Here is a 10,979-nt window from a genome sequence, read left to right as displayed (position 1 = left end):
TGATTGACTCCTGTGCCACAGATTACAATTAACTTAGTGGGAGGTCTTGGCAGCAGTAAACCTCTTATGAATGCATGTCACCTAACTGCCATACAGTTCCCAATTCAAGTAACAATGGATTTGTTGTTTACAAAGCTGTACTTAGTTATAAAGCTGTTGGGTTCGGAATAGGTAGCCCACAGTTTCTTGTCTGCTCGTGAGGCAAATATTCTTGGGACAGGCTTCATTTCAAATGGGATGATTGTCTTTCACTGAGACAAAACGGATTATTATAATTAATATAAATGCATGCTGGGCTGTCTCAAATGTGGTTGCTGTCTGAATGATGTTCTAACCTTATCGGAGTCGTACGTAGAAGGGTCAATGGATGAGAGAACAAAGCCCAGGGCTTTGACAACAGGGACTGGGGTTTGTGCAAAAGCTCATAAATGATTCATAAATCCACAATTAAGTTTGTGTGTAAAGTTCTTCCTAAGCCCTTAGTAATTACTAGTCATTGTCATACTGTCATACTATTCTATTGATCATATTTACTGATACAAACAAATAGAATAGAACAGAATCCGTCTTATCAGTAATGTGTCTTTTATCAGTAATTATGATCAAACAAAAGGTCAAACAAATGCTAGGATAGAGAATAGGGGTGCGAATGTCTTGGTACCTCAGGATTCGTTTCTAATTCAGAGGCCGCGTTTAAATTCCAAACCGATTACCGATAGATTTTAACAGATAGATTTTTGTATGTACATTTCCATGCGTGATTTGAAAAAAATATACATATAAATCTGAGTGGTTAGATTTTGACATTAAAACACACACGTTTCAATGACATTTTTTGTCTACTGAGGCTTTTATTTTGTAGTCATTCCATGCTGAGGCCTTGGACATGCTTGTGAAAGTCACCTTCTCTCACATTAATCTTCCATGTCAGAGGCTCAGTCATGTTTAAAGGTGGAGAATTTGCTTCTTAGAACATGAAATTTGAGGTGGTCACATGTAATGTGATAAAGTAGATCAACAACCATATATGTCTTTTACCCAATTATTTTATGCATGTCTTATTTGATCATGTGTGTATATATTCAAAACCAAGTCCGTTTTCCTTTTGGCCATTTTTGTGGGGGGGGGGTTTCTGCATTCTTGCCTAAACTCTAAATTGGTGTCCATTATCCCATACTCTTTCCGTCACTCTCTTTTCTGTTGTTTTTTTAGTAATCGAACATTCACTTATCACAATGATGCATCGAATCGTTCTAGAGAGAATCGCGATGCATCTACAAATTGATTATTTTTCCAACCCCTAATAGAGAAACTGTAAACATCATTAGATAATGTATGTTTATATGTAAATCTTTATACTTCTACCCCTATAACATATGCAACCAAATGGAAATAGCCCAAAACTGAAAACATGTCATGTCACTCAGGTACCCTGTTTCAGTTTTTTTTTCTTTTTTTAAAGGTTTTTTTGGCTGAACGTGGCCCAGGTGAACCTTCAAATTTCCTACTGAAGGGGGTGGAGAAAAGAGACCAAGCAAAACAAGCCAATCAGAGTAGTGAAGCAGGCATGCATAACATAGAAATATATGTTTTAGAATTGGAAGTACCCATGCAGTAAAAGTGGTGTGTTCAGTCAGTGCAGTCATAACTGAAGGCTTTATGGACTTGGCTGGATGACAACATTGGTCTTGGTTGTGTAATGCTGACAGTGCTTTGATCATGATATTTTAGTTCCTTAGTTTATTTCTACTTCTACATGACTTAAAACAAGAAAAGGAGCAGAAGTAGGAGTGGAAATCCAGAGAGACCAGTGAGAGAATATGTGATAATTAAGTTTGGGCAGAAAGTCTTTGGCGCTCAGACTCCACAAGGAGATATGTGACTGAGGGGCGTCTGCCCTGAGCAGCAGCAAGATGAACCCCCCAGTGGAGGTGGCGGATGGTTCTGATAAGGCAGATGGAGCTGATAAATCTGTGGGAACTGACGGTAAAGGAGAGCTGGAGCTAGAGCTGGGCGATATGGAGTAGATTAAATATCACGTTATTTTTTGTCTATGTCTATACAGTATTGTGGGGTTGACAATTGGCTCTTTCACAAAATATTAACACTAGAGAGTTTTGATAAATAACCCCCAATAATGTGGACATAAGGACTAAGTGGGTAAAAGCACATAAAGACATAGATGGTAAGTTTGGTAAATTCCGAAAATGTAATCCAGCCTTTAAAACGAGGAAAAGACAACAGCTACTGACAACAAGAGTTATCTTGAGACACTTAACAGATAGAGTAGGTCTAGACCACACTCTATAATTTGCAAGGACCCAACAGTTCTAGTAGTTCCCTCCAGAGCAAGCTACAGTGCGACAGTGGTGAGGAAAAACTCCTTCTAGAAAGAAACCTGGGACAGACCCAGGCTCTTGGTAGGCCGGGTCTGACGGGGATGGTTGGGGTTGAAATGAAGCGTGACAATGACAGTCACAGTAAAAGATAATGGAACCGGGACTGCAAAACAAGTCACCGGGACATTGGAACGCGTCCCAGAGAGGAAAAGACTTGTGTCACATCACAATGTTACGATATCAAACATTTAAGACAGTATTTGGCCTCATATATCGATGGGACAATTTGCACTGCAATGACAGCTGTCAACCACAGAGAGGAGGATAGATAGCATAACTACTGAGAATGCCCCCCAAATCTACTAAAGGCAGCGAGAGACTTGTATTTGGGGGTGGCAGTAGCTCAGTCTGTAGGGGTTGGGAATCAGAGGGTCGCTGGTTCAAGTCCCCATGTGGACCAACAGCACGGTGGTGGACTGGTAGCTGGAGAGGGGCCAGTTTACCTCCTGGGTACTGCCAGGTGCTGGTGCTCTTGAGCAAGGCACTGAACCCCCCAACTGCTCGGGGTGCTTTTCAATGGTCAGCCCCCCCCCCCACACACACACAATCACACTCTGACATCTCTCCATTTAGTGCATGTGTGTGTAATTCAGGCCTGTGTGTAATAACAACAGAGTGTAAATTGTAATTTCCCCTTGTGGTCCTAATAAAAGATATATTATTATTATTGTTTAAACAATGCAGGAGCAGGATGATAGGCTAACAATGTAGGGTTGTCTCTGAGCTAATGGATAGATGGGTTCAATAGACGTAACCAGGGGCACCGTTTTGCTACGGTTTTCTGGTTGAGCGACATGTTTCCATGGAAGGGTGTGAAACGGTGTCCAATACTGTGTTGACGTGTCTCTCATTTATTGGCAGTGTCCCAGGTGATGCCCAATCAGCAGAGATGCATCTGTAAACTTGTCATATAAAGGCAGAGCGCTTGTCCACAAAATAGGGTGTTCAACCCACCCTCGTTTCAGTAAAAAAAACCGTTTTGCTACATTTTGTCAGGGCTGAACGTGCCCCAGCTGTTAGGAGCAGCTGAAGAGATAATTGATAGCCCCAGACAGGGCAGCAGGAAATAATGAGTGAACACTTTTGAGAGGAGTGAATGCAGATGTGTGGGAATTAAAGAAGACCTAATCATGAAAAAGCATAGTCTTCCTGACTGAACTTATGCTATAGCTTTATTTTGTAAATGTAAAGTGCATGTGTACATGTACACAACAAAGAAAAAGACACTATGTGTGCTGCTGAAGCATGTCCCAGAAACATGAAAAGAAAATAGAATATTGTCCAAAAGGTGTACAGCTTTACAATTACCAGTAAAGCGGTACAGTCTGCTCTGTAATTAATTGGCTGTATAGCCCTAATGGGCCGTTTTGATTGCAGTTTTGATTGAAAGCCCCATCTGGATATCAGACAAATGAGTTAGTTAGTTTTTCATAAAGGCTTTTAGCCACGATATTGCTTCAACAAATTCATTTCAAATAAGCTGCAATTAACATAACAAGTGTACGGCCTCCAGACAGATTTATACTCAACGCCAACTCTATAACAAGTGGAAAGTTCACATTGTGTAATGGTTTATAAGGATGGGTTACGTGAGAGGATACAACATCCATTTTCTACTGTAAGCATTCATGTGGTAGTTTCAATCATGATGAGTTATGTCATTTATTAGCCCTCAGTTCCTGTAACCCACCCACCAGTTGTGGGGAGGGGAGGAGTGGGGCAATGCATGAGTTTTCTACAGTATTAATAACTAATCAAGAGATAGCTGCCTATACAGCCATGGGTACAATGCAAACAAGAACTCCTATAATCTAATTTGGCATACTTTTGATTTGTCCAATTAGGCCAACAAATATAGGCTCAAAACAACCAACCTGTAGCCAACAGCTCATTCGAGGAGCTTCAACAGGGTCTTGCACCTGCCCGTCATATTATTAGCATGTTTCCATCAATTAGAACGGCAAAAGTATGTTTGACTTACATCATTTTACCACAAAGTCAAATGTCACACTGAGTTGTAAAAAGAAAGAATTTTGTTTTTCTCGGCCTAAATTAAAAAGGCTTTTTTCCTTGTTTTTTCCCGCTTTTTAAGCTTTTTCTGATGTTTTTGTCATGTTTTCCCCCATCGTTTTTTTTAACTTTTCTGTCAGTTTTGTCACTTTTTTTATCCATTATTTTTTCAAATGGTGTAAAATGTAATAAAAACATCCAAATTCAAAGAAAGTAGTGAACTGATCGTTTGTTTTACTTTTAAAGAGCGTCGTATGGAACCATCCACGTTATTTTTTTGGACATTTTGGTTGATAGAAACCCAAATTTCTAATAAAGAAACTTGAGAAAATGGGTCAAATTTGACCCGAGGACAAAAACACCATCGAGCCTTGTTACGCAGCTAAGAAACGAGACACACACCAACCAAACGAGAGAAATCATAACTCAAAGCTGTTGCAGTTTCAGTGTTCAGGACATCCATCCATCCATCCATCCATCCATCCATCCATCCATCCATCCATCCATTCGTCCATCCATCTTCGTCTGCTTATCAGGCAGCGGCTCTACTCCGAGCTCCTCAAGGATGGCTAAGCTTCTCACCCTATCTCTAAGGGAGACGCCACCCCCCCTCCTGAGGAAACCCATTTTGGCCGCTTGTACCCTGGATCTCGTTCTTTTGGTCATGACCCAGCCTTCATGACCATAGGTGAGGGTAGGAATGAAATCAATCAGGACATCTAGGTGTAACAAAAATCAGCTCAAGCATGTCTTTTGGCAAGGGTTAAAATCCGATTTTAGACTTTTGTCTCGCTGCGTAAAATAACCAGCAGCTCAGCTGGATCCTATCTAATCAAAGCAGAGTTTTTTTTAAATGCGTCAAGGACTTTTCAGAGCTGATTCCTGGCTGCCCGGCCCTTATGTCCTCCACCCAGTCGCTTAGGTGCCCAGTCAAAATTTGGTAGACATTACACCCCCCTCAGTGCCTGTAAATTATAAAGAGATTGACACACTTCTCTATGTCAGAGCAGCAAAAACCAACATCTGCACAGGGAAAATCTGCTTCCCTAGCGAGGGGGTCTAACAACTGAACTGAGAGCCATAGCCAGTAGCTCCCGTCCGTTCCATTAATTTCTTTATCTGTATTTTGAAAAAGGACATTTATTATTTCAAGAAACAACAATCCCCAAAGCTTTACCTGAAAATTAGGGAGTTGGCACGGAGCTATCCATGTTCCTGAATCTAAAATAATTCCCACTGTGCTGACAAGTGAGCCGAGGCTAGTGAATTGCTATTTTCAGAGTAAAATTAAGATGCATTGATTTTTGTTTTTACTTATTTATTGAGCAATTTATCTACTTTTGTTTGTCTGTGATGAAGAGTTTTATAGTAATAATGTTAAAAGTTGTTTAGTAATAGAATCAGAAAGGAGTTTGTTGCCACAGTAGTTACCCTATTTGGAATGTGCCATGGTGATTGGTGCATACACACACAAACAAGCATATTAAACATTAACACAAATTAACAATAAATACAGTAGAAGGAACAAATGTATACAAAATAGCTGTTCAAGTAGTAGTAGTTTAAGAACTGCATATTATTCACAGAAAAAAGAAATATAGGTCACTCAAAGGGGGATTTTTTGCGGAGACGTTTGCAAGGTCAAGCCAGGCTAACTAAAAAACTACAGAAAAAGATTATCGGAAATAATGTTAAACAATGTTTTGTCTGACATGCCGTGCTCGTACGCTCCTAAATGAGGAGGTAGGGCAGGTGGCTCCTCTACATCTGGTTCTGGTTCTTTATTATTTACACCCACAGACCGGCTCTCATGGCTATATTGTGAAGGATGCAGCACACAACTATAATCTGGTATACTTTAGAGGGACTACAGAGTCTTGCTGCACTGATCAGCTACGAGCCAGGCATCTAAATCTGCTTTTTAGAATGCAGAAGGTGCGCTCAATTACACCACTGTGTTTTGATGGGATGTGTGGCGGGTTGTAAGCCGCTTCCCTGTCATTTGTTGGATTGCACAGTGGAGTCATCATCCATGGTTGCAGTTGGTAGCCACTGTCACCTATAATATAGTCTTACATTGCCAAACCTTCCTCCACTGGGCAATGGAGGAGGGTCTGGCTTGTCCACACAGCATTCGGGTTTATTGGCATTTCTTTAAACCAATCACAATCGTCTTGGGCGGTGCTAACCGCAGGACTGAGCCACGCTGCCGCTGCAAATGAACCTCGGGAAGGAACTTTTTTTGGTGGAACATGTGTACAGATAGTCTAGCTAGTTGTATAGATTTACCCTGGAGAGATCAGAGGACCAGGTAATCATAGTCCTCAGAAATCCTCTGGAGATTAGAATGCCAACACAAAGAAAGAGGAAGGTGACGGGACATATATTCACAAGTTTTCTCCAGTCAAATCAAGAGTCTGGTAGGACCGGGCTAATGGACCAGAGTCTAGTAGGACCGGGCTAATGGACTAGAGTCTGGTAGGACTAGGCTAATGGACCAGAGTCTGGTAGGACCATGCTAATGTACCAGAATCTGTATGCACCGGGCTAATGTACCAGAGTCTGGTAGGACAGGGCAAATGGACCAGAGTCTGGTAGGACCGGGCTAATGGACCAGAGTCTGGCAGGACCTTGCTAATGTACCACAGTCTGGTAGGACAAGGCCAATGGACCAGAGCCTGGTAGGACAAGGCCAATGGACCAGAGCCTGGCAGGACAAGGCTAATGGACCAGAGTCTGGTGGGACCTTCCCAATGTACCAGAGTCTCGTAGGACAAGACTAATGTACCAGAGTCTGGTAGGACAAGACTAATGGACCAGAGTCTGGTAGGACCGGACTAATGGACCAGAGTTTGGTAGGACAAGGCTAATGGACCAGAGTCTGTTAGGACTGGGCTAATGGACTACATTCTGGTAGGACCAGGCTAATGGACCAGAGTCTGGTAGAAAGTGTGACGGGACATCCGGCCGAAAAGAGGCACATCCGGTGGAATCTCTGGCGACACCTGAACATTCCCTGAAATAGAACATTGTGGATGTAGACAACCTATAACACAAAAGCACATTTACATACTAATGTGCATGTCATGTAGGGACAATGCTTTAACTAAGCATTACTTTACTAATGATTCATAGTGTGTAGTCATTATAAAGTGTTAACTATCTTCCTTTCAACATTGCAAGTCATATTTACAGTACAAATGTTTTTGTGAAACACCTTTCTTATCACTAGCCTGGGGTTGTCATCCATGTTTCGCTACATTCTGTAGCGACTGTTTTTCTTAAAAGGTAGCTCTCTTGCAAGAGCCAAGGGAATTAGCAACCACTTTGGTAATGAGGTTGCATTGGCATTGCAAAATACCAAAATCAAAATGATATTCTCCTTCGAAATAACCGCTCATAAGCATACCTGGCATTGTCTTGCTACAACCATTGAGAAAGTCCAGGCGTGACACCTCTTATTAGTGTGCTTCATTAGCCAAATATCTGTGTATTACCTCATTTAAAACCATAAAAATAGCACAGGAGCACAGAGAAGCTGCTCTTTGAAGGCGCTTTCAGATTTACAGTTTATTCTTGTCTTATTGGTGCAGGTTTGCTGGTTGTGCATGCGGCTTCCAAAGCCCCGCAATCCTTTGGTGAATTCGCCCCTCAGTATGCACAGGCACACCCTGCAGGATGATCACTGAGACTTGAGAGCTCCATTACCAGCTGACACAACTTCAGTGAACAACATGTTTTTGGAACATTAAAGCCTGTAACCATGTTTTAGTAAAAACCCAAAATAGTTTGAACCTGAAAATGAGCGTAATTTGTCTCTTGTAGATCTGAATTCGAAATCATGAGTCTGTGCGGCTGTGATTTGTTGTATCTTGTTATGTCTATATTTAGTCCAGTTGAAAGTAAGGAGTCAAAAAGTTTGTTTTGTTGATTTAACCCTTGTATGGTATTCGGGTGAAATTGACCATTTCAATTTTTTACAAGAAAATGTACAATTACATTTTTTCTACCTGAAAATCAGCGGCCTTACCCATTTTCGTGATAAACATGTATCCCGACTCAATTCTGAAAATCATTCTGGATATGACCACTTATGTTTTTTCATAGTGATTTTTAACATGAATTATACCTTATGACGAAAACGAACCCCACTTCATGTTTAATTGTGTGCTAGTAGAGACTGATGCATTCCTTAAACATATATGTTATCTCAGTTGTTTGAATTGAGATAAAGACAATATTTGTTGATAGATTATGAAGTAATTGCTTTTACAACCCCAAAAAGTCACGGGTTAGTTTGACCCGAGGATAGAAGAGGGCCCCAAAATGAAGACAACACAAGGGTTAGCAACCCCCTCAGCCTTTTTATTGTAGTACTCCTCCTTTGCCTGTGACTGATCCATGCTACAAATTCCTTTAATTTACTGAATCTATCGGTGTGGGTGTGTGTGGTGTGTGTGTGTGTGTGGGTGTGTGTGTGTGGTGTGTGGTTGTGTGTGTGTGGTGTGTGTTTGTGTGTGGTGGGTGATATGACTTCAGGATTTCTGGCGCTAAAATATACAATCTCTCAACGTCCAGATTTGAATTACACATCGGCCCTACTCCACCCGTCTGATGTTTCTATCCTCTGTCTGCTGCAATGCAGTGGAAAGGAAACTCAACTTGCAACAGGGACTCGGTTTTATTCTTCTCTTTCACCATTTGTCCTTCACACGGGTCACATTCTAGCCCACTCTATCTCACAAACAAACTCCCTTCATAGTTTATGTCCTCAGCAGATGCTGATATCAATGTCAAATCTGTGCACTACCGATGACAAATATCCTTGAATCGGCTTATCTGCTGCATCTTCCATTTGATACTGAAATGTCCACATCTTTTTGGTACTATTAGAGAACTATACTGTTCGAGTTTTCTTCTGGAGATGCGTCATCTTGGATGGACGTGTCAGGCTCCTAAGGTCTAGACCTAGGATTAAAAGCAAAAATAAAAATCATCCCATTTTAGAAAGTGGAAATGATCCAAACAGTTTTGTGTTTAACGGTCTAATCATTTCAACTAGACTTGTAGGGCATTGTATTGTTGGCTAGTTTCATTTGTATTAAAACATTAGATTTTATAAACTAAATAGGTTTTGTGTGCAGAAAGGTGTAAAGTGACTTGTAACTAAAGCTGTCAGATGAATGTAGTGGAGTAAAAAGTACAATCTTCCTCTGAGAAATGTAGCGGAGTAGAAGTAGAAAGTGGCATGAAAAGACAAGTAAAGTACAAGTACCTCAATATTTGTACTTAAGTACAGTACTTGAGTAAATGTACTTTACATTCAACCTCTGCCTTTAATGTACCATTGCATTTGTGCCTGTATTCATCAAAGCGAAAATACTTAAAATAATTTAAAATTTAAATTGAACTTCCTGGTTCATGTGTGGACGACACATGAATCTGGAACCCTGTAGAGCATGCCCACACTGACGCAGACCCTCGTGTTGTTTTGCCAGAAGGCTGTCAGTTTGAAAAAGCCAAAAGTGCTGTCTGAAAGGCTCAGGGCAAAAAAACTTCAGCATCACACAAAGCCAAGCAGTCACTGTGTGAGCTTCTAGTACTGTCTTCACCTGTAGACTACAATACCAGCCATTCAGAAAATCTAATTTAAACACATACTGCTCACCCTATAGTTCTTATTATGGTTAATGTATGGTATGAGATGAACATATTGGGCTCTTTGTGACAATTCAGCCCTGTGTGGGGCAATGTTTCATTTAAATCAGGCAAGCTGGATGCAGGATTCCAGACTTGGACAAAGAAAGGAATAATTGGGTGCCTGGATAGCTCAGTTGGTAAAGAGGGCGCCCACATATAGAGGTTTACTCCTTGATGCAGCGGGCACGGGTTTGGACATGTCTCGCTCCCCTTTTTATGTCTTCAGCTGTCCTTTCAAAATAAAGGCTGAAAATTCCTACAAAAAAGAAAGGAATAATTGAATTAGGTGACCTCTTTAAAGACAGCGTTCAATGATCTTTGAAGAAGTCTCTCTAATGTAAGACACTTCAAGGACATTTTTTTTCAGTCGAGATTCCTGCACTCTCATTTTAGAAAAAGATTATAGCAAACGGAAAATGAATTATAAAAATCCATGTGATAAAGTATCATGCATCATATTCAAACTAAGAAAATGACTAATTCAAACTGATGAGCAAATCTCGCGTGATCTCATGGTATTGCGGGAATCCAGCGGCCTTAAGGTAAGAGTTGCAATGCTCATCTTTCAAGAGTGCAGGGCACACTAACTGCTGTTAAAGCTATAGTGCGGTGTTTCTGTCTCCCCTATGAGGAATTCCAAGTTATGACAACAACACTGTCAAAGCATCCATATGACACAAGCCTTCTGTGATCACACATAAGCTACCACCTGGTATGTATTTGGTATCATGACAGTAGCAAGAACAATAAATGACCTAGAGACAATACAAGTATATGAAAAAATGTTGTGAATATTGACTAATAATAATGATAATACTAACAGTATGTCTTTTTGTATCTGCTATAGTTGTTCTGCAATATCCAAAACCC

The 10,979-nt window shown here is 40.8% G+C and overlaps 1 long non-coding RNA gene across 1 annotated transcript; it reads left to right on the top strand.

Moving 5' to 3' along the window:
- The first annotated feature begins 998 nt into the window (after window positions 1-998).
- On the top strand, window positions 999-10,200 carry LOC116695505 (uncharacterized). Its single transcript, XR_004333481.1, has 3 exons — window positions 999-1,009; window positions 1,816-1,822; window positions 10,114-10,200. It is a non-coding gene; the product is annotated as an uncharacterized LOC116695505 (long non-coding RNA).
- The last annotated feature ends 779 nt before the right edge of the window (window positions 10,201-10,979 follow it).

This window comes from Etheostoma spectabile, chromosome 9 (genome assembly GCF_008692095.1).
Source record: "Etheostoma spectabile isolate EspeVRDwgs_2016 chromosome 9, UIUC_Espe_1.0, whole genome shotgun sequence".
Taxonomy (NCBI): Eukaryota; Metazoa; Chordata; class Actinopteri; order Perciformes; family Percidae; genus Etheostoma; species Etheostoma spectabile.
This window is presented reverse-complemented; position numbering and strand designations above follow the sequence as displayed.